The sequence below is a fragment of the Halichoerus grypus genome, chromosome 3, assembly GCF_964656455.1.
Source record: "Halichoerus grypus chromosome 3, mHalGry1.hap1.1, whole genome shotgun sequence".
Taxonomy (NCBI): Eukaryota; Metazoa; Chordata; class Mammalia; order Carnivora; family Phocidae; genus Halichoerus; species Halichoerus grypus.
This window is the reverse complement of record NC_135714.1, coordinates 96,862,079-96,885,527: the sequence shown is the minus strand read 5'-3', so window position 1 is coordinate 96,885,527 and position 23,449 is coordinate 96,862,079.

Below are 23,449 nucleotides of genomic sequence, written 5' to 3'. Positions count from 1 at the left end.
AATATTGCAGAAGGTTCCTGGGGTTCAGAGTGGTGGGAGACACTCCTCATTCTTGACTCCCTGATACCTTTATACCACCTGAGAAGGGATGTCCACTGCCCTTCGCTTCCCCCATTGCCTTCTAGCCTACAGTGGGTGCCGGTGAAGGGACTGAAATGCTACAGAGACTGGGGCTGCTTCTTTCCATTTTGAGGAAGTCAGTATATTTGGTGACCAATAAAAATACCCTTTGTCAGCTTCTAGATCCAGTATTAATGGATGGAGGAGAGATCCTGGCCTTTGTCAAGAAAGGGCAGCTATTTTATATTGCATTAAGCTTCGTATATCTAAGCTAGAAATACTTGCAATCTGAAAGCAGGACCGAGAACACCAAACAGCCCAGGGGTAAGGACACATGAGAGACCTGAAAAAAAGGAAAGTATGGAACTCCTTATCTAATCTGGGCAACTTTCTTGTGAGCTGTAGCCATGATCCAGTCCCAAAGGAGTGGTCCCCCACTGGGCGAGGGCTCCAACTCGGTAATAGCTCCAACTGTTTCCTTTTGGGAAGCATGCTGTCAGATCTATCTTGGATTTTATGCTCATTGAAGGATCACACCAGGTTATTTAAGAGGAAACCTTACACAGAGGGCTGTCCTAATGACATGCATGGCTGTCCCATACCTGAGAAGAGTACAATATTAAAAGAATGGGTAAAGCAGGGAAAGCTGCTTTCTGAGCCCAAAACCATTATCGCCAAGGTACTAGTACCAAGCTGGGCAGGAGGAGGTTGTTCCTCCCCATAGTGTAGCCACAGGCAAGAGGTTCTCTCCTGAGCATTCAGACAAGACACATTCTAAAAGGTCATACTATTCAGGACATCTCTGAAAAAGAAAAAGGAAGAAACAAAGACTGGGGATAAGCCACATCAAGGCTTTTAGATTTACTGTGTAATCCCTATACAGGGCCACCAAAAATGTTGTGGGATCCTTTAGTGTGACAGTCATGAAGGAATTCCTGAGATGTTTTCTGGTGCAACTTAGTTCAAGTAGCACAGGGGTGGGACCCATGGGCAGAAGGAGCTGCACTGTGGCTGTATGAAGCTGGTGGTTATATGCCTAGTGCTCAAGGGAGGAGGGGACATGCAGGGAGTAGTAGATCATAAATGTTTTCTTCAAATTTCTACTCGCAAAACTATTTTCACAAGATTTCTCCGGTGCTTATCATTCAATTCAATATGAACTATCGGGGAGATGTACAGGCGTCATGGACCCTTTAAGAAGGTAGCAACCAGTACGTATTCTATCTTTATCAGAACTCTGCTGGCTCTAGGTCAGCCTTGTGGGCTAAAGGTGAACATTTTTTTGCTTCTGTCTGTCATCACTAATGGCATTATGATGACAGAAATTGGTGACAGGAAGTAGCAGACAGAAAAACATGTCAGAGGATAGGATATAAACCCCATGAAAATATAAGGATCTGTCACCTTACTGAATTTTCTGAGTTGCAGTGACCTGAGTATGTTTAGAAAAGCCTCTGAAATGTGTAAAAGTCATTGTCATACCTCTCACTCCTCATTTTGTACAAGACAAAATCTTAGTACATGTCATCACCACTCCTCCTCCTCCTCTCGTTCCTCTCTAACCTTTCCTCCTCTTCCTTTCCTTCCCTTTGTTTTGGAGTCATTGTATGTCGTATTTGCCTATACTGCTCTCATGCATTTACTGACATTTTCAGATGAAGTTCAGACTAAGCATAATATCTGTAGTTGCTCTAAGATCGACAGCAAGAGAAAGTTGTACAGCTGGTCTAGACTGGGGACTAAAAGAAGATTATCTGATTCAAGCTGGAAAGAAAGCTCACCACCTACTTGGCACATAGAACCTGATATATTGGATATGGTGCTCAATGTGTTTATGACCTATTGGGATATCATATAAAACTCGAGGCAGTCCTGAAGTGAATTGCACCTTAGAATTTTTGAGTAAAACCATAGTATTGTATTCTCCTTTGGCAAATAACAATTTATTAGAGACTAAAAACCTGAAATTGGCACTTCTAGTGACCATGTGGTCTGAGATGTGCATCATAAACAGTGTGGGTGCTGATCCACCAAGTGGATAAATCATGCTCATAAACACTCTGTTATCAGGGTTCATGGTCACACAATACTGAACTCAGGTCAGTCCTGTAAACAATCAATTAGATGAGCAAGTATTCTGCTGTAATGCTAACTTTGTCCTACCCCACATCCATGACATAGGATGTTCACTTTGTCAAGTTGACCCATTTGTAGATGTTTCTTCATATGTTGCAAGCTGCTTATATTTGCTAAAGCAATATAGTGACTCTCGGGGTTATCTCCAAAAGACAGTTGGGAGAGAAGCACTTCAATTGCATAGATTTGAGTGGTACGTGTAATGGTCAACTCTGCCTGCAAGGAGATATGACTTGAGATAAAATTCCAGATGGTTAGGGAATTAGAAAGAACATGCTTGAAGGATTAATGAGAGGAATTACAAGGAGAAAACCTTTGTAGGGGTGTAGTGTATTTGTTTTTCATGTGAATTATCACTGAAGTATTCACCTATAGACATGGATCTCAATAATAAGATAAAGAAGTGATCCATGCTGAGGATCAGTTAGCCTCTTCCAATGGACTTATGATCAAAATGATAGAGATGGAAATAATATATAAGTTCAAAAACACAGCCTTTACCTTAGCAAGGCTGATCTGACTGATATTTTTGCTTAACAATCAATGTACCAGAGAAAATGGAGTCCCTAATGTGACATTATAGGCTTTTATAGAACAGCCAGTTACCTGGTGGGCACATTGATTATATGGGCATTTTCTACCATGGAGAAAGCAGTTATTTTCTTCCACTGGTATAGGTACTTATTCTTTAAGTAGATTTGCTTTCCATGCTTGCTATGGTTCTGCTAGCATTTACTGTCACCTGAGCATTTACTGTTAGCTTAATAATTACCATTGGATGGCATTTAATAAATTGGATGCCATTAAATGCCATTGGATGGAAATACTACTCACTTTTTATTGAAAGAGATGAGGCAATTGACTTATCCCAGGAATGTTTGATCCAATCTTACCATAAACTTCATCATGTAGAAGTAGCTGATGTTTTAGAAAAGCGGTATGGCCTCTTGAAAATACAGTGACAAGATGAGTTATTTCTCCCATAATCATGAGTCTTAGAACATGTAGTAGAAATGGAAGTGACAGCTTTTACTATTATATCTAATGACCCCCCAAGTCATGCAAAAATTGGGGGTGGTGGTATGTCATTGTACTGACTAGTAGTCAGTCCTGATTATCCAAGGGGGGGAAAAACCATTGCTTCACAATGGGACAGGAGAAGCATGACTGGAACCCAGGGATCAGCACCTGGAGAACTGTCACATCCAATAAAAAAGTTAATAAAAGCTTCAAAAAAATAAAGCTTAGGGCCATTAAGACTCCTATCTTTCAGGAAAGGATGTTGTGTTTATCTCACCAAGAACTCCATCCAGTTTATATCTGAGGTTAGGAGAAAGATGTCTTTGTAACAGAAAGAAGGAAGTTTTAAGTATCAGCTATGACCTGTGACAGGATGAAAAAACAAGATGTATAGGAGTGTGATAGCTGCCTATATTTGTCTCTTTCAGGTACAATGTGTGTGTGTGTGTGTGTGTGTGTGTGGGCGCGCAAGGCGGGGGGAAGAAGAGAGGTGTGGTATAATATAGATTCTATCTATTGAGATATATACGCTTTGTACTGTAGAACTTTTATAATTAGATCCACAGGTTAGAGGATATTCAGATGGGACTCTGAAGTAAAGGGGAATAAATATTACTTATATATGAATGCAGTGAATGAAGTTGGATCTTTTCTTCTAGAAAGAGTGTGAGAATGTCATTATTTTATGACGTACAGTTGTGATATTTTAAGCTGGAACATGCCAGAACTACTGCTGTAGAGGTTAAGCATGGGAAGAAGCCTGTGGGTCCTGTTGAAGAGCCAGGTCTGTGAACTGTGGCTCCCAGGTTTAGGCGGGTTCTCACCTGTCCTAACCTACTTCTGCTGTGCCATCTTGCACCACAAAGCCTGGAAAGGTAAACACCAGCTATTTGGTAACTAGGATTCCACAAGTGTGGTTTGTATTTCATCAGTTATATGCACTTACACAACACTTGAGTTTGGAAACTAGTTATGGGAAGAGAGAAGTGGCCACGTTTGGACCATTCTTTTTTTTTTTAAAGATTTTATTTATTTATTTGACAGAGAGAGAGGCAGCGAGAGCAGGAACACAAGCAGGGGGAGTGGGAGAGGGAGAAGCAGGCTTCCCGCGGAGCAGGGAGCCCGATGCGGGGCTCGATCCCAGGACCCTGGGATCTGAAGGCAGATCCTTAACGATCTGAGCTGAAGGCAGACGCTTAACAACTGAGCCACCCAGGCGCCCCTGGACCATTCTTTTGCTAGCAGATATAGCCTGGCTGATGTGACTCTGGGGCCAACAGTTCTGACTTCATCTCCCTGGTCTCTGAATTATGGGTGAGGTGGGGTGTTCCTGGAGCCAACAGTTGTTGCTTCTTCACCTTCCTAATTGATAAAATCTGGAATTGCTTATAGATATAAAAAAATTAATAAAATTAATTGCAGGAACTCAAATGAGTCTTTTGCTCATACTGCTCTAATGCTTTGCTTTTCAGTGGGTGGCATTAAAATAGATTCTTAATGCTACTCTTCTGATTTATATTGAAACTTCATTTATTTATTTTCATGTATAACATCTTATGTAGTGTTAATGCATTTGTAATATTTTATTTATTTATTTAGAGCTCACGTGTGTGGGGGGAGGGGCGGAGGGAGAGGGAGAGAAACTCAGACTCCGCACTGAGCACAGAGCCTGATGCGGGGCTCCATCTCATCACCCTGAAATCATGATACGAGCTGAAAACAAGAGTTGGACACTTAACCAACTGAGCCACACAGGTGCCCCAAGTGTCAATGCATTTAATAGATTTATCAATAGTGTACTTTGACCAAAACTTCTAAAGATTTTTTTTTTTTTATTTATTTATTTGAGAGAGAGAGAATGAGAGAGAGCAAGCACATGAGAGGGGGGAGGGTCAGAGGGAGAAGCAGACTCCCTGCCGAGCAGGGAGCCCGATGCGGGACTCGATCCAGGGACTCCAGGATCATGACCTGAGCCGAAGGCAGTCGCTTAACCAACTGAGCCACCCAGGCGCCCCCAAAACTTCTGAATATTATACTATAATTACGTCAAGTGTCTGTTGCTTTTGAAAATTATTATTTCGATGATTAACAACACATTAGTTTTAAACACATGGTTTTAGAAATCCACTTTTGGCTGGTTTATTTATATAATTATGGAAAAAATAAGATAGTTCATCACTCTGTTTTCTATAATATGATAATTGTATTTAAATATCACTGTGTAGTATACAGGTACTTATATATATATTACCTTTGATTTGTGTGTGTGTATTTGTGTGTGTGTGGATTACAGACCAGTGGAATTTGAAGCATATGTAAATATCATGTGTATTTAAAAAAAATAATGAAATTCAAGAAATTTCTGTCCAACACCTAGATCATAAAACTTGAGTCTTCAAAGAATATTTTACCACTTTAACAAAAATTGTCAGGTCTTTATTAAGCAACCTCTCTAGTTTCTCACAATTTTAAAATGCATCAAAAACGTGTGTGTGTGTGCATGTGTATAAAACATAAGTGATTAAAAGTTCATGATTTATTTTTCTGAAGTTGCATTATAGGAAGAGTTGATATTTTAAGTAGTTTTTATAATTAGCATTTAGATAACTATTTTTGACTCAAATATATCATTATGTGGAGAAAGAAATGATTTTGCTTTGCAGTAGATATTGAAAATCAAGTCACCTTTTAATTCTCTATTTATGACTATATTGCAACCAGCTGATCTTAGGTTTTTCCAGTAATATTGAGAAATCATATGTCTAGCTAGATGGACCATTGACTTATTCCTGTTTGGAAGTTTCTATACACTTTTATTCTCACTGTTAATTTTATTACTTCCTCCAGAATTCTTTTTGTAGATACTCAGCAGTCACTGTTCCTGTAAATGAAGTAGATCTATGAATGTAGGAGGACAGTATAGAGGTTTGATATAGAGACATTTTAAAATACATTACACAGAAATCTGGCTTATGTAATAATTATCTTCTTCACTATTAAGAATCCACTGTTGCTCTATTAGAATGCATAGGAAGCTACAAATAATGGAAGCTACCCTGCATGGAAGCTACAAATAATCAAGATTCAGATATATTCCCCTGATGACTTCATAGGATCTGTCACAAAACAGATGTTCAGGAAGTGTGAACTGAAATGTTGTAAGAGCTATTTTTGCAAATTCTGGGCTCTTTCTCCATGCTTATGACCACACAGAGTAAACAATTTATGAGTGGGATTATATTTTGAGTCCTTAAAATAGTTTCTTTCAAGCAGTAAGCACTCAAGTAACTGCTTGTTGACAACAAATCACAATAATCTACACAACTATTATTTATCTTTATCCCCATAGCAAAAGAATATATTTTGTTTTGCTGTATAATCCAGTTTATTTTCTAAAATAGCCACATGGGCATTTCCCCATCTCTTGTACTCTCTGAAGATAAAGTAAAATTTGGACACACTAGACTCAAATGGCAATCTTTTATTTACAAAACACTGGTGTGTTTCGTATATATACACAGGTACATATACAGATGCACATATATATGCATATAAGATATGTACACACCAGTTAGGGAAATAAAATTATTATTTTACATAAAAATGCAGTATTTCTCATGAGATATATCAGTGATGTAAAGAGCAAAGGGATTTACAATGGCTTTCTTGCCACTTGTAAGAAGGCCTAAATAAGCATAAAATATTATATGTCAATATATAAATTATATATAATTATAAATTACTTTGTATTATAAATGATACATAAATGTATGTTATATAAAAATAACAAATTTAGATTATATGTTAAATATAAAATATTAAGGCAGAAAAATATAAGTAAAAGGGCACAATTAATTAACAATGTTGGCATAGAAAAGGGTATTGAACTATGAAGAAAGATTAATAAATCTTCATAAAAAATGTTATTTGTGTGTCATAATTTGCTTTTAATAAATAGTTTAGGCATGTATATTTGTTACTGTAGGTTTACAGACTATAAAAAAAGTGCTTACTATGTTGGTATAAAACTTTGGAAATAATGAGGATATAATAAAAAAAAAGTTAAAATGTACCATGAAATTTCTGTTTGCTTTGTAATAATTGAGAATGGGCTATAGGAAACACAATTTTTGGTAAATAATCTTTAGAAAGTTGAAGTAGGATGTCTTGGTAAATACTGTGAGCCAATACATACTTTGGTGAGTCATTTTTGGGGTTGTGTTTTAACCTATCAGAAGTTTGGAATATTACATAATTCACATTAGTAGGACTTTTCAGAGGCACTTCTCAAGGGATTAAACTCTTTTTAATGAGGATATTCCATCAATGGAATATTTGTCCTTTCTAAAACCTGACTGCAATGACAGAACAATTGGTCAATTCAATTGATTCAGTCTGGAAAAAATATTTCAGTTGAGTAGGTGTTTAAATCATATAGACACTGTAAGGGATTAATTAACTGCATTTTCCATTTATCAACTTATGCTTTAATTATGAGAATGCAAACTTAGACAAAATTTTTTCATGAACTTAAATATTTGAAAACTGAATTTTGGTTTAGATGATATATTTCCACCTGCCACCTTCTGGCAAACTAATTTTGAATAATTCTTAATTCTTAAAGGGATGAAAATAGGGGTAATTCACAACATTCCAAGAATCGAAATGTTCTCTTGAATCTACATTTTTCTCTGCATTCCTTTAATTCCCAACTTTTTAATGAAATAAAAAAAGGCACAATGGTGTTGGAAGTAAGCTGTCACATAGAAGTTGCTTAAGAGCAGGGCGCCTGGGTGGCTCAGTCAGTTAAGCGTTGGACTCTTGATTTTGGCTCAGGTCATGATTTCAGGGTCATGAGGTGGAACCCTGAGTCAGGCTCTGAATTCAGTGTGGAGCCTGCTTGAGATTCTGTCTTTGGGGGTACCTGGGTAGCTCAGTCAGTTAAGCATCTGCCTTCAGTTCAGGTCATGATCTCGGGGTCCTGAGATCCAGCCCCACGTCAGGCTCCCTGCTCAGTGGGGAGTCTACTTCTCTCTCTCCCTCTCCCTCTGTCCTTCCTCACTGCTCGTGTTCTCTCTCTCTCTCTCTCTCTCTCTTAAATAAATAAATAAATAAGGTCTTAGAAAAAAGTTGGTTTTTTTTTTTTTTTTTAGAAAAAAGTTGTTTAAGAGCTCAATAAAAATACAATTGGCCCTTGAACAAGGGGTTTGTATTTTTGATATAGTGCAGTATTGTAAATGTACTTTCCTCATGATTTTCTTAACATTTTCTTTTCTCTACCTTACTTTATTGTAAGAATACACTATATAATAAACAAGATATGTGTTAATTGATTTTAGTTATTGGTAAGGCTTCTGGTCAACAGAAGGCTATTAGTAGTTAAGTTTTTGGGAAGTCAAAAGTTATAAGCCGATGTTCTAGTGTGAGGGAGGAGAAGTGTCAGAGCCCCCAGCATCTGCATAATTGAAGGGCCAACTCTCTGAATCTCCTTACTGGGATAGCAGTCAGTTGATCAAGCAGCTCCTTAAACGTAATCTGCCTATACTCACTTTATCAAGAACAATTGATCTCCATTAAGACATTGATTATATTCCCTTTAATTTTATATCATAAAATGTCTTAAGAAATGATTCTTTGAAATACATCTGTGTTCTCTATTTCTCTGCAAACTTAGTAAACCATTTCTTCCCCTTTTCCAACTACATTTCTGAAATCTTTCTAAATATAAACCCTCCTACTAGTGTGCCTGTTAATTTCCAACCATCAGATAGTGTCAACATATTTTTAGGCAACAAAAATAACTGTGTTGCTTTATTTTTTTTTTATTTTTTTATTTTATTTATTTATTTATTTTATTTATTTTTTTTTTTTAAAGATTTTATTTATTTATTTGACAGACAGAATAGCGAGAGCAGGAACACAAGCAGGGGGAGTGGGAGAGGGAGAAGCAGGCTTCCTGCCGAGCAGGGAGCCCGATATGGGACTCGATCCCAGGACCCTGGGATCATGACCTGAGCCGAAGGCAGACGCTTAACGACTGAGCCACCCAGGCGCCCAACTGTGTTGCTTTAAATTAGCTTAAGCCACACTCACAGGCAACATTTTCTAATTATTGTGGATTAACTCCCTATATTGTATGTATGAAACTATGTGCTAAGCTTTCTTTACCTTTGTACACATATGATCTTTATTTTTACCTCTAATCTTCTCTCCTTTATGATGCTGCATCTTTTAAGACTCCACTCAAAAGTCAACTTTTCTGGGAAACCTTCCCTGGTTGCCCTAGGCAGGGTCAAGGGCTCTTGTTCTGTTTTATTTCTTTTTGTTCTTCTAGTGTTCTGTAATTCTTTCGCTTGAGACTTCTACCTGAGCTTTAAAATATGAGGGCAGGGACATTGCCATTTTGTGTCCACAGCATTTAGCAAAGAAGCTGTCACACTGTGATCACTGAAGTTTATTTAAAAAAAAAATCCTTGTTGGTAAGAAAAGGAAATTCTATGTGAGTTATAGTATTTTCATTTTGTAGTTGTGTAGCAGTAGTAACATTGAAAAAGTAAGGAAAAAATCATTTGTAACTGGCTTTTTTTGTTGCTGTCTTGGTGTGTACATTATAGGGCATAAGGATTGCAATAAATGACATTTATTCTCAGAGTACAAATGATACTTTTAACACAATTCTACCTTCATCTGCCAACTGGTATGCAAATTCTATATAGAGATGTGATTTTTAAATGGTACTATTTTTTTTATTTTTTTATTATGTTATGTTAATCACCATACATTACATCATTAGTTTTTGATGTAGTGATCCATGATTCATTGTTTGTGCTATAACACCCAGTGCTTCATGCAGAACGTGCCCTCTTTAATACCCATCACGAGGTTAACCCATCCTCCCACCCCCCTCCCCTCTAGAACCCTCAGTTTGTTTCTCAGAGTCCATCGTCTCTCATGGTTCGTCTCCCCCTCCGATTTCCCCCCCTTCATTCTTCCCCTCCTGCTATCTTCTTCTTCTTCTTTTTTTTTTTTTAACATATAGTGTATTATTTGTTTCAGAGGTACAGGTCTGTGATTTAACAGTCTTACACAATTCACAGCGCTCACCATAGCACATACCCTCCCCAATGTCTATCACCCAGCCACCCCATCCCTCCCACCCCCCACCCACTCCAGCAACCCTCAGTTTGTTTCCTGAGATTAAGAATTCCTCATATCAGTGAGGTCATATGATACATGTCTCTCTCTGATTGACTTATTTCGCTCAGTATAACACTCTCTGGTTCCATCATGTCGTTGCAAATGGCAAGATTTCATTCCTTTTGATGGCTGCATAATATTCCATTGTATATATATACCACCTCTTCTTTATCCATTCATCTGTCGATGGACATCTTGGCTCTTTCCATAGTTTGGCTATTGTGGACATTGCTGCTACAAACATCAGGGTGCATGCACCCCTTCAGATCCCTACATTTGTATCTTTGGGGTAAATACCCAGTAGTGCAATTGCTGAGTCATACGGTAGCTCTATTTTCAACTTTTTGAGGAATCTCCATACTGGTTTCCAGAGTGGCTGTACCAGCTTGCATTCCCACCAACAGTGTAGGAGGGTTCCCCTTTCTCTGCATCCCCACCAACATCTGTCGTTTCCTGACTTGTTAATTTTAGCCATTCTGACTGGTGTGAGGTGATATCTCATTGAGGTTTTGATTTGGATTTCCCTGATGCCGAGCGATGTTGAGCACTTTTTCATGTGTGTGTTGGCCATTTGGATGTCTTCTTTGGAAAAATGTCAGTTCGTGTCTTCCCATAAGAAACTCGCTTTGGTTGAGGAGAAAATATGATGCCAGGTAGTATTCTGGTGGAATGTAAAATGCTGAGGAAATAATTCTGGTGGGAATGCTGACTACATTTTCACTAGCAGTGATAAAGAATAACAAACATTAAGTTGGCACATAACGGGTGTTTACTGATATTTCAGGGAGATCAAGCATGTACATATTGTCTCTCTGCATAAAGGCAAAGTCCTAGAAAATCTTATTTGTCCATGGTCAAGCTGATCAGCTGAAAGGTAACAAAAATGGTGGTTTGTCCCATAGCAGGCTAACAGCAGGGAAGACGTTCTTCTCATGGTTTTCCTTAAAAAAAAAAAAAAATAATAATAATTCTTATGACTTCAGCTGTGAAGATGATGTTCTGTCTCTGTGATAGCAGCAAGATGAATATCCTTCTGGAAGTGGAGCCTCCCCCTTAGGTCAAGCAGGCACCATGTTTTTATGTGTTTTCTTAGCTAATATGTTCATGTGGAAAGTTTGTTTCTACTCTCTTGTGACTTACATGAGTGAATTTAACTACACTAGTTATTATCTTAAGATGGTATTTATGATTATTTACCTTTCTGTAATAGCTTCATAATAAACTGACTCCATTCATTTTGCTGTCAATACCGTGATCCAAATCCTAAGTACCAATGTCTTCACTCTTTATAGCAATGATTTCCATTGGATGTCTCCATCTATTTCTCCCTTAATTTCAATCCATGTTGAATACCATCACTAGCTTATTTTGCTTATGACATCACTTACATCATATCATTCTCCTGCTTAAAAATTTTAAATGTCTCCTATTTTCTAAGAAATAAATTTGAAACTTTCATTTACATTTTCTTGCTCTTGATCAACCTAAATCTTATCCCATCTTTACACTCTTCAGTATTCCTGTATGGAAACCAGAACCCTTACTTTCTCTAACCATTTTCTGCACATTCCTATCCCTGCACCTTAAGCCATTTTGCCTTCAGGAACCTTTTGTTGATCACCCAAGGCCTAGAGAAGTGTCCCTCCTTTGCTTTTCTAAAGTACTTCTTGTTTGCATACTACTTTGGCAATAAACATCTAATGAATTCTAGAAGCAGTTTTCTTTTTAATTGCATGACTTATCTCTCAATTGTATTTAAAAGATATGAGAGGTTTATATTGTATCCCCACTAACTTACAATGTATTTTGTACAAAGTTAGTACTAGTATATATTCAAAGTTTTCATAAGGACTTCTTTTCCTTTCCCTTCATTGCTTTTCCTCAAAGTCTTCCTTCCATTGGACTGAAGTTCATATTCAGAGAAAGAAATTCTGGAAAAACATGAGAAATCCTAAATTTATTATGGTTTATTTTGTTATAGCCTCATCCTTCCAGATTAATAAAAGATGGCGATAATAATGTTTTAATAACTAACATCAGATTCCCTAAAATATTTTCAGACCATTGCCATTATGCCAATTGTCGATAGTTCCAAATAGAACCTTAATTGCATGCCCTGTGATAATGGAACTCTGCCCTGTGATAGTGTTTCTTTGCCGGTTGGCAAATGCTAAACCTCGTCAGTAGAGGGCACTGGAGAGACTCTGGCAGAAGAAGGGCCGCCTGAGTGCTGCTGTAGGTGGACCTCCAACAGCTTCAGCGGCACCTTGCCTGAGTAGAGAAAGGTCTGATGAGGGTGATGAAGAATTTAGGTCTGTTGTTTTGCCACCCTCATCCTGTCAAGTAATATCACCTTGCCAACAGCCTACATATCTGAAATTCCAGAGGAGATTCTAAAACTTTACTCTCAAATAGAATCTTTTTTTTTTTTTTTTAAGGGAAATCCCTAATATTCTTTAAATTTCTTAGAGCAATATTTTTAGTGAAAAAGTTATCATCTCTATATTGTCAGGTCTTGGATATTAATGTCAATATGCTTTAAATATTTTTTCTGTTATTTTATAGTCTTTAGGTAAGTCAGCCTTACCTAAAGCAAGCATCATCGCTGTATTTAAATTCAACTTTTTCAGCTTTTTCTGTTTTTAAGATAGTTGACTTTGCATTTTAGCAATGTGACTGTGATGGGCTATAGTTTGGTTTTCTTTGTATTTATGCCACTTCTGGATGGCTGAACTTCCTGGAACTATGGGTTGGTGTTTATTTTGTAAAATTTAGAAAAATTAGACCCTTATTTCTTCAAATATATTCTCTGCTACTTCTCTTCTTTTGAACCTCTATTTACATGTAAATTTAGCCCCTTGAGAATATCCCACAGGTTACTAACACTTTATCTCTGGTTGTTTTTGAATATTTCTTCTCTCTGCTTCAGTTTGGAAATGCCTAATGAATTATTTTCAAGTTTACTAATGTTTATTTTCTAATGTCTAATTTACTTTAAAGTCCACATGTATATATGTATGTGTATATGTAAATGTTTTTAGAGAATAATTTTTTTGATTCTAGAATTTCCATTCATTTCATTTCTCTTCTGAAATACATCTTCTGTTAACTATTAGGTCTACTTTTTTCTACAATTAAAAAAAAATATTTGTAACAATTGCTACTAAGTCCTTGTCTGCTAATTCTAATAGCTGGGTTGTCTGTGCTTATGTTTTAAAACACTGTATTTTCTCTTCATTACATGCCAAATACACACATATATATGTGTGTGTGTGTAGGTTTCTTGTCAATTTTAGTTATATTCACAGCATTGTATATAAATAAAATAACTATATATACGTTGAAGCATAGTATTACTTTGTTCATTCATTTGTCAGAGTGCAAACTCTTTCCTCTATGTGGCAGATTGGGTGGGCAAGTAAACTTTGAGATTCCTTCTAAAGTCAAGTGGAGTTAGAGAAGAACCATGGATTGAATTAGAACCTCTGCAACTTCCGCTCTTTTGGAAAAATGTGTGGTGTGTGAGGCCTTTTTTGGGCGAGACCTGAAAAAAGTCTAGGTTTGGTGTGACAAGACTCAGTATGCAAGTGAAGTAATCAAATGAGGGTTTTCAAAAAAGAAATAGAAAAAAAAATTCTCATTAGAGGAATGGTTAACACAAGCAAGAGAGTAGGGGCAATAGAATACTGAGGAAGAAGAGGTAAGTTGTCTCTTGGTATATTAGGGTTCTCTGGTAGGAAACAGAATCAACATGATATATATATCCTATTTCATATTGTGGAGGTTGTCAATCCCACAATCCGTAGGGCAAAATGGCAACCTAGAAATTCTGGTAAGAGCTGTAGTCTTGAGTATAAAGCCCGGAAACTCAGGCAGAATATCTTTGTTGCAATATGGAGGCAGAGTTCCTTCTTTGGGAACCCTCTTAAGACTTTCAATTGATTGGATGAAGCCTACTCACATTATAAAGCCTAATCTGCTTTATTTAAAGTTAGGTGATTGTAAATGTGGATCACGTATAAAAATTAACTTTGCAGCAACATCTAGACTAGTGTCTGACCAAACAACTATTCTCCATTGTCTAGTCAAGTTGACATATAAAATTAACCATTTATTACACCTGGAGGGCCAAGGAAAATTTTACAGGGAAGATAGCAATTTAAAGCACTCTTAAAAGAATGTTTGAAATATGGGAGTAAAAGAATATGGGCAGGCATTTCACCTAAAAGAAATGGCAAGGACAAAAACCTGGCAACCACTAAAATTTCCAATCACACAGTGCAAATCCTTTGGGCTAATGCTTGCAATTCAGTTCCACCCCTGTTCAAGCGCAGCTGTCCAGGTGCGTGGAGAAATAAAAGGTGAAATTATATACATAACAATCATAAAACCTTAAAAGTTGAAAATGCTTCAGTAATCATTTATTCCAACATTTCACTTAGTGTAGAATTTCTAAATTATCCACCTGTCATTTGGAGACCTATTTTCCCCTTGATTATTTGCAGTTTGGATATCTAATTCTCTTATGGGGCTGATAATGTGATATTTGTATTTAATTATGAGAACATTCTATACTTCTCAGAATGGCAGTGGTATAGTGGTTAGGGCAGAACTCAGGAGGCAATATCTCTTGGCTCTAATCCAAATTCTAGCACTTACTAGCAGTGTGACCATGTGTGTATCGTATAACTTTTGTGTCTCCAGTAATACCATGGGAATAGTAACCGTACGAATAGTAACCATGCCTACCTCCTGGGAATGTTGTTAGAAATACCTGAGATAGTCCCAGTAAAGTGCTAGCATCTTGCCTATATAATAATCTATATTCGCTCTTATTATAACAACATAACACTGTAATATTAATGTAGCAATAATCCAAAAATGATATAACATTATATTGGTCAAAAGTGACATTCACCTAGTAGTGGGGTTAGAGCAGGATTAGAGCTCATCTCCCAAAAGAAAAATGTTCTGATGATCATTTCCTTTTTCTAGTCTAAACATTTTCAATTCATTCAACTATTATTCATAAGGTACTTTTCAAATTTTTGATTCTAGACGTTCTTTAGAGTATACTACATTTGCCAATGTCCTTAAAATGTGTTGCCTAGAAATTAAAGTTACTCCAAATATGCCCTAATTGGAGTGCATCATTCTGCAGAACTGTTTCTTTGAGAAAACAGACTTCTATTTATGCATGATAAGCTTGTTTTGGCCTTTTTTTTTCCCAGCAAACTGATGGCTCTATGGAATTTATAATCAACTAACTCATAGGTCTTACCACATGATCCATTTTTAGGTCAAGTTCCTCCCTCTTATGTATCAGTAGTTGCTGTGCACTTAATGTGCTCCAACCAAAAGCAGGAGTTTTTCCTATTTATACAAAGTTCTACCATATTTATTACTTATTAAAGCATTTATTAGAGTTTGCTGAGCATCCATGTTTTAACCAATTCTGATTCTATTAACTTATTAAACTTTATTCCACTTGGTGGCAGTCACAGTTTGATAAATAAAACTTCTGTGTCTTAATCTAAGGCTTTTAAAAACATTTGCATGAGTTCAGGATCAAGTTAAGTCCTTGAGAACATCACAGACCCTCCTTCGAGACGATACTGATATGTTTAAACCTTTGGGGTAAGGTTGTTGAAATAAGAATTTATCTAACTCCTCTGCAATCTACTTCTCATTTATCTCTCTTGACCAATAGAATATTTTGAGATACTTTGTCAAAGTTCCCGCCGAATAAGATTTCTAATTTAGAGAACCCCAAAGAAACTGTTAATATTACATGATTAGTTCTTAGTAAATCTGTATGTACTACCAAATGATATCCTCTATCTTCAATGTGCTCATAATCATCTGGTTAAATACGGAAGGGCTCCTTGAACAGAAGGCAACATTGATTGCATTCCAGGGAATAAACCATTAATGGGTAATCAGAAGAAGCCACTTGCTACTCAGGAAAACACTCACTTTCCCTTCTTTCTGAGCCACTTGCAGATAGATAGAGCTAAATGGTTGAGTTCTGAACAGTGGAATTTGAGTGGATGTGATTTCTACTCTTCAAGGACCAAGACTTTTAAGAAGCAGATTACCTCCATGCTCTCTCTCTTTCTGTCTATTCTGGTTGTAGAGAATTACAATGTTTTAGGGAATGACAGAGCTTTAAGAGGAATGGATATTGTTTTCTGAATCAGGACTAGTTAAAAGCAGCCAGCTCTTCAGGAACACCAACAGATGATGTGAGGAAGAAATAAATATACTGTGCTCCTTTATATATTTTTTGGTTTATTTGATATAGCAGTTAAGCTAACCAACTAATACAACTTAACTTTGTTCTAAAATTATCTTGTAAAAAAATTTTTGGCTCACGCCTAAAGAGCTTCAGTAATGGGGGGAAAACCCTCAAGTAATGTGCTTAGCCAGTGCAGAGTTCTGACTGTAAGAAAATTCATCTTTGCTTAGCTGAAATGTTTTCCTGAAGAGGCTTTATAAAATCCTGTCCTTCTTTCAAAGTACCACTCTTTAAATCTTTGTACAGTGACTAAGTCTATCGTCTACTTCCTAAATCATGTGCTGGGGTCTCTTTTTATCCTCATAAAATTAAAATAGCTCCATCTTCTGGGCCAAACAACCTAGGAAGACCTGTTTGTAGAGTATACAATTACCAAGTTTCAGCTGTGGCAACTGTGATTCTGTATCTCCATGAAGGTATAGTCCACTCAAAATAATCTGCAGCATATTCTCTGGAATTCTATGAAGTGGTAGAGGTCATGTGCCAATCATTTCTGGTGTTTGAATATCTGGGTGGTAGATACCATCTGACTTCCCTCCACCTAACTGTCCCTGGCCCAAATTGATGAACCGCTCCAAGTTTCTTCATTCAAAGTAAACAAAACAAAACACCATTCATTAGCTCTCCACTTAGAACATCTCAAACTCTACCACTATTAAGCAGGAGGACTCCACCCCAAATTACTCTGCTAGGGGAGATGTTCCTGAGGATAGGGATGCTTATATTTGATTACCTAGCCAAGTCATTCAACATACCTTCACTGGTCCACTAAAACAAGCCCAACACACTAAGAAATTGTGCTATTTTTTTTTTCTTTGTGCCCTGACATTCCTCCAAATATCATTCTCACATATTTCCCTAACTTTGTGGTCTGGATTACTGGCCATTATTACCTTGATATTTGTGAGGTTCAGCAGTCCACAAGATCACCCTCACTTCTGAAACCAATTGCAAATTTTGGGGTCCACAAAATGACTCAGTTTTGATAAATCATTAGAAATACTCACAGAACTCATAACTATTATCCTTATGCTTATAATTTATTACAGGGAAAGGGGACAGATTAAAATCTGTGATGGGAAAAAACACATTAGCCTGGGTCCAAACATGAACTTGCAGTTGTTCTCTCCCAGTGGAGCTGTAGACAGTGCTAACTTCTCCTAACAGTAATTGTGAAAATATGCATGGAGTATTGACAACCAAGGAAGCTTGCCTAGCCTCGGTGTCCAGTTTTACTGGGTGTTGGTCACATAGCATGATTGATGGCCCATGTGGCTTGCCTTAGTTTTCAGTGGCTCTGAAGGTTGAGCTGATACTGAGTGGCCAAAGCCCCTACCATTGTTATCAAAGACTGTCTGGGGTGGCTTGAGACCCCCAGGTAAACCAAGACATTCTTATTAGGCAACACATTCCAAAGGCACAGAGATCACCTAGAAGCTGAGGGCAAAGGCCAGAACTCTCTCTGTAAAGTTAATCTGCCTGCAATGCTTTCCTATGGGCTTCTCCCAATGTTGTTTAATAACAGCACACATGGGAAAATTACAGAAGTCTATGTAACCAATGATTGAAGAAATAACTATGGAACAGTGACTTTGTGCCAAGCTCTCTCTGTACCCTTGCTGGTCTTAGGACTTCAGCTTTCTTCACATTTTTTTTCTTGGCTTATTTTCTTGAGTTTCAAGTTTGCCACTGACTTAAGTGAGAATACTCTACTCATGAGCCTATTAGACTAGAAGGAAGGCTAGCCCTTTCCTCATGGAATTCTGTAGGCAATCTGGCCTAATGTTTGGTCTCATTTCCTACTATTCTCCGTCTTACTCCCCATTCAATCCAGTTTCCACCACACTTGCTTCCCAACATTCTTCAGATATTTCTGCATTAGGGATTTTGCAATAGCTTTTCTTTCTTTTTGAAGTTCTATTCCACAGATATCTGTTTGATTCCCTTTCTCAACTCCTTCATGTCATCACCTAAAGGTCATCTTCTCTACGAGGGCTTTTTAAATGCTCTATCTAAAATTGTAAGCCTCTTCCCCAAACTTTCTATCCCCTTTCCCTGTTTTATTTTTTTCCTTCACATAAAATTCAACTCATAGCATGTGTTTTAATAATTATAATGTTTGTTGTCTACTTCTAGAGGGGAGAAGCAGTTATCAAATGCCAGTAATTTTTGTCTATTCTTTCACCCTTTTATCCTGAATGCTTAGAATAGAACTTGATTTGGAACGATGTGGATGGAACTGGAGGGTGTTATGCTGAGCAAAATAAGTCAATCAGAGAAAGACATGTATCATATGACCTCACTGATATGAGGAATTCTTAATCTCAGGAAACAAACTGAGGGTTGCTGGAGTGGGATGTGGGGTGGGAGGGATGGGGTGGCTGGGAGATAGACACTGGGGAGGGTATGTGCTATGGTGAGCGCTGTGAATTGTGCAAGACTGTTGAATCACAGATCTGTACCTCTGAAACAAATAATGCAAGATATGTTAAGAAAAAAAAAAAAAGGAAGATAGCAGGAGGGGGAGAATGAAGGGGGGGAAATCGGAGGTGGGGAGACGAACCATGAGAGACGATGGACTCTGAAAAACAAACTGAGGGTTCTAGAGGGGAGGGGGTTGGGAGGATGGGTTAGCCTGGTGATGGATATTAAAGAGGGCACGTTCTGCATGGAGCACTGGGTGTTATGCACAAACAATGGATCATGGAACACTACATCAAAAACTAATGATGTAATATATGGTGATTAACATAACAATAAAACACACACACACACACAAAAGAATAGAACTTGATGTATAATATTCAGTAGATACTTGTTTAATGAATAAATGAACTTCTATGTATTTGTACACAAAATGTGCTGCTCTTCAATGATATCTTTCTTCTTTTTATTCAGTTGGATTCTTTAAATGTGTGTCCTAAAATGCATGCCTTTTCATTTAACCCACTTAGCCACATCTTTGAAAGTTTAAGTTGGACTAGTTTAAGCTAATCCAGGCTTTGAAGTCAGCAAGATACAGATTTGGATCTGTTTTTTCATTAGCAGCCGAATGACCCCAAACAGTTTCATAATTCCCACCAACACTCGATTGTCTCAGCTTTATATATAATATCTAGTTCACAGTTGTTGTAAGATTGTATCATGTGATACTTTAATAAATTTGTTCCTTTTTCCCCCTTTCCTCTAGTATATTTTTAAACATTGATTTCATCCTTTAATTGCTTCCATAATACCTTAGCTTCCTGTGCTCAAAAAACCTGGAATCTTGCTTTCAATCTCTCTCTCCAGACTATTACTATAAATTATTAACTGGACAAGGCTGAAAATATTGGATAGAAAATATTACGAATGTGTTCCTAATGATTCATTTGACTTCTAATAGCTGTTTTATTCTTCAAAATATTATTTAATTTTTTGTCCTACCAGGAGTCTTTTTCCCTTTCAGAAAAAAAATAACCAAATTTTCCCATTCTCTCTCTGTTTTGGTATTTCATTTTCTCAGCATTACTCAGAAATTTCTTGTGATAGTTAATCAATCCTACTTACATTTAGTTTTAGTGTCCTGGGATGACATTTTTCTGAGGCAGGAGACCTCATATAGAGTGAGGTACACTCTTTAATCACCCTTTTTGGTCTTAATTTTCAGTTTCCTCTTCTAAACGTTTGCTGTATATATATTTCGTTTGACAGTTCTCTTTGTTTATGGAGAGCAGAGAAACCGTGGGATGGCATCCCTTCTTAAAATATTATCTATCGACTTTACACCATCATCTCTAGGAATGAGCCTAGCCAGCCATTCATTGTTAACTCTGTACAGCATGCATTTAAAAGAAGCAATCTGTGAACTTTGGGAAATTATTATAAGCCGTGGCTGATATTATTCCTACATTTCTGTGATATTCTCTAATCTTCTTCCTATTAGTTTTGTGTCTTATTTCCATCTTATTAAATGCTATTTTTTTCCATCTTAGTATATTTTCCCAGTGTTTACTTTCCACAAAGCTCGGGTGCAACTAAAATAATTTTAAAGATACATTCTATTTTTTCCTTACATATGATTGCAATGCCAGAAAGACTTTCTGTGAGAGAATTTCAGACTGCTTGAATCATTGTCCACTTCTGAGACATGAATTAGTACCTTCCTTACACCTGAACTTTTAAGTCTGTCCTCCCAAAGTAGGATGCATTAGTTATTATGCTCAGTCTTCCATTTCATGGCTATCAAAATTCTAGGATGACAAAATTACTTACTCCCTAGGTTGCCATCATTTCTTCTTCAGCAAATAAATTCCTTCTTTTTCATTGGTACGAAGTCATGAGAAATGAGTCAGTGAATCATTTAGTAACTTCTTCCTTTTTCTCACAAAAGACCCTTTTTCATCATTTTCCCATGCGTTATTGCGTAATTCCCAATGCATTATTGGAATGAATTGTTTTCAATGCTTTATTTCCAGACTAAAATAATAGGATATGTGTTCTTATTCTGAATTACTCAATTACTTTTAAGCATTTGAAAATACTAAAAGTAAGCCAAGGACCTCTGTACTATTTTTAAAAGCCTTCAGTTGTAGCATCTGGTTGCACATATTTCTATCACTTGGGAAAATAAAACTTCCAACAAATGGGAATTTTCAGTAGATGTCTGGAGAAATGGAGCCCCATGATAACTAGAATAACTTGCCTCAGAATCAGTTCTATAATCTATATTAGGAAAGTATTACTGATATAATATAGATTATTATTGAGTATTTTTGATAGCTGAATTTTATTTTTATTTATTTATTTATTTAAAGATTTTATTTATTTATCAGAGTGAGAGAGAGAGAAAGTGCACAAGCAGGGAGAGCGGCAGGCAGAGGGAGAAACAGGTTCCCCGCCAAGCAAGGAGCCCAATGTGGGACTCGATCCCAGGACCCTGGGATCATGACCCCAGCCGAAGGCAGACGCTCAACCGACTGAGCCACCCAGGTGTCCCTTGATAGCTGAATTTTAAATGTATATTTCTATGATAATAACGTGCTGTTTCTCTCTTGAACCTTTCTTAAACATTGAATTAACTGTGGTAAGTAAGGTGGTGAGAGATGATACAATAAGATTGCCCTCACTTAGAAACAAAATACTCTTCTTAGATTTCACTCTGTTTCCAAGATTTCATTTCGATTTTGTATATTCTTGATATTCTCCTGTACCTCCCTTTCTACTGTATCTATTTACTTCAAATAAGCCAGACTAGATGTGTATATTTCTATCAACTATTGTATTCATGATATCCATATTCATGTATGTCCATAAAATAAACATACTTTATGTTTAAATGAGAATCATATTCAACTTTACTGACCTAGCTTTGTGATCAAAAAGCTCAGAAGCCACTGATTTAGCTATTGCCATATTTATGCCATTTCACAGGGAGGTACAGACCAAGAAAGGTGTCCCTAGTCAAAATTAATCACTCATTACTCTATATTACCTCTGCACTCTGTATCATAATGATGATAATTTTGCTGTCCTGTCTTGTAAAATTAATTGAGCACATGCCTGCCTTTGTACTTCATTGAGATTTCAGCAAAATTGAACCAGGGAAATACTCCCTTCTTGAAAACCGCTCTTCCCTTAGCTTTGGCTTTCTCACAACCTTGTGATTTTTCATTCTATGTTCGTATTCTCTGTCCCTTCTTAGACATGCCCCCCCCCCCTTTTTTTTCTCCAGGACTTGCCTTTTTCCCACACTGTTCTCATTATTGTTTTCTTTCTTGGCAGTTTCTTAAGCACCAACAGGGGTTCAAATATCATGTAAATGCTGTTAACCCTCAAATAATCTTTCTTATAAAATTTTCTTTTCCTCCTTTTCTGTCTTCCTCGGTGAGTTAAACCACCACCGAATGTTCAAGCCTCACAATTCCTGGCCTGTTGGCTCTCAATGAATTCTATGCTCAGTTAGCCATAAATTAATATAGATTCCATACTCTTAATATCTCTTGAATTCATTTTCTTTTCTAACTTCCAACTGCCATTACACTAATTCAAAATTCATCTGTTTTTACTTGGGTCACTGGAATAAATTTCTAATGGATTTCATCCTCACTCTGTCATGTGGAGCAGATTTATGGTTTCCAATTTCAACGAGGCCCTCAAAATTACATGGCAATCCTTTTACTTGTCATTCAAATGAATCTTGGTTTTATAGCCCTGACCTATGTACTAGCATGTGCACAGCTCTCTCCCTCAGTATCTAGTAGTGATTTTGGGGAGTCTAACAGTGATTATTATTATTTTTTTTTTTGCAAGTGACCGTAGGGGAATTTATAAGCTTCTGTCTCCATGTCAAAGTGCCCCGATTGTGCTCTTTGCTCACATTGGCTTCTGTACAGCTGTTTATAAGAAGTCTCACCATTGTCCTTTCCTAAAATGCCATAATTCCTGCCAAGGAAATTGTTCCTAGATATTCTGAGGACTTCTCATCTTTGGAATATTGGAATAATTCTGATTTTGTACTGAGGCAGGGAGAATGGTACACTCCATCACCTGAGCTCCAAAGCATAATATCCAAAGTGTCTCTACTAGAATTTTGGAAGTTTCTGAGCCTCATGGGTGCTTAATTACAGGTACTCTCATTCAGTCATGCTGCCACAAATGAAGCAGACCTCTGTCAATTTCCCTAGATTGTATTTTATTATTCTTTCCAATTTTTCCTTAGCCCAAATTTCATAACTACTTGACAAGTATAAAACAGAA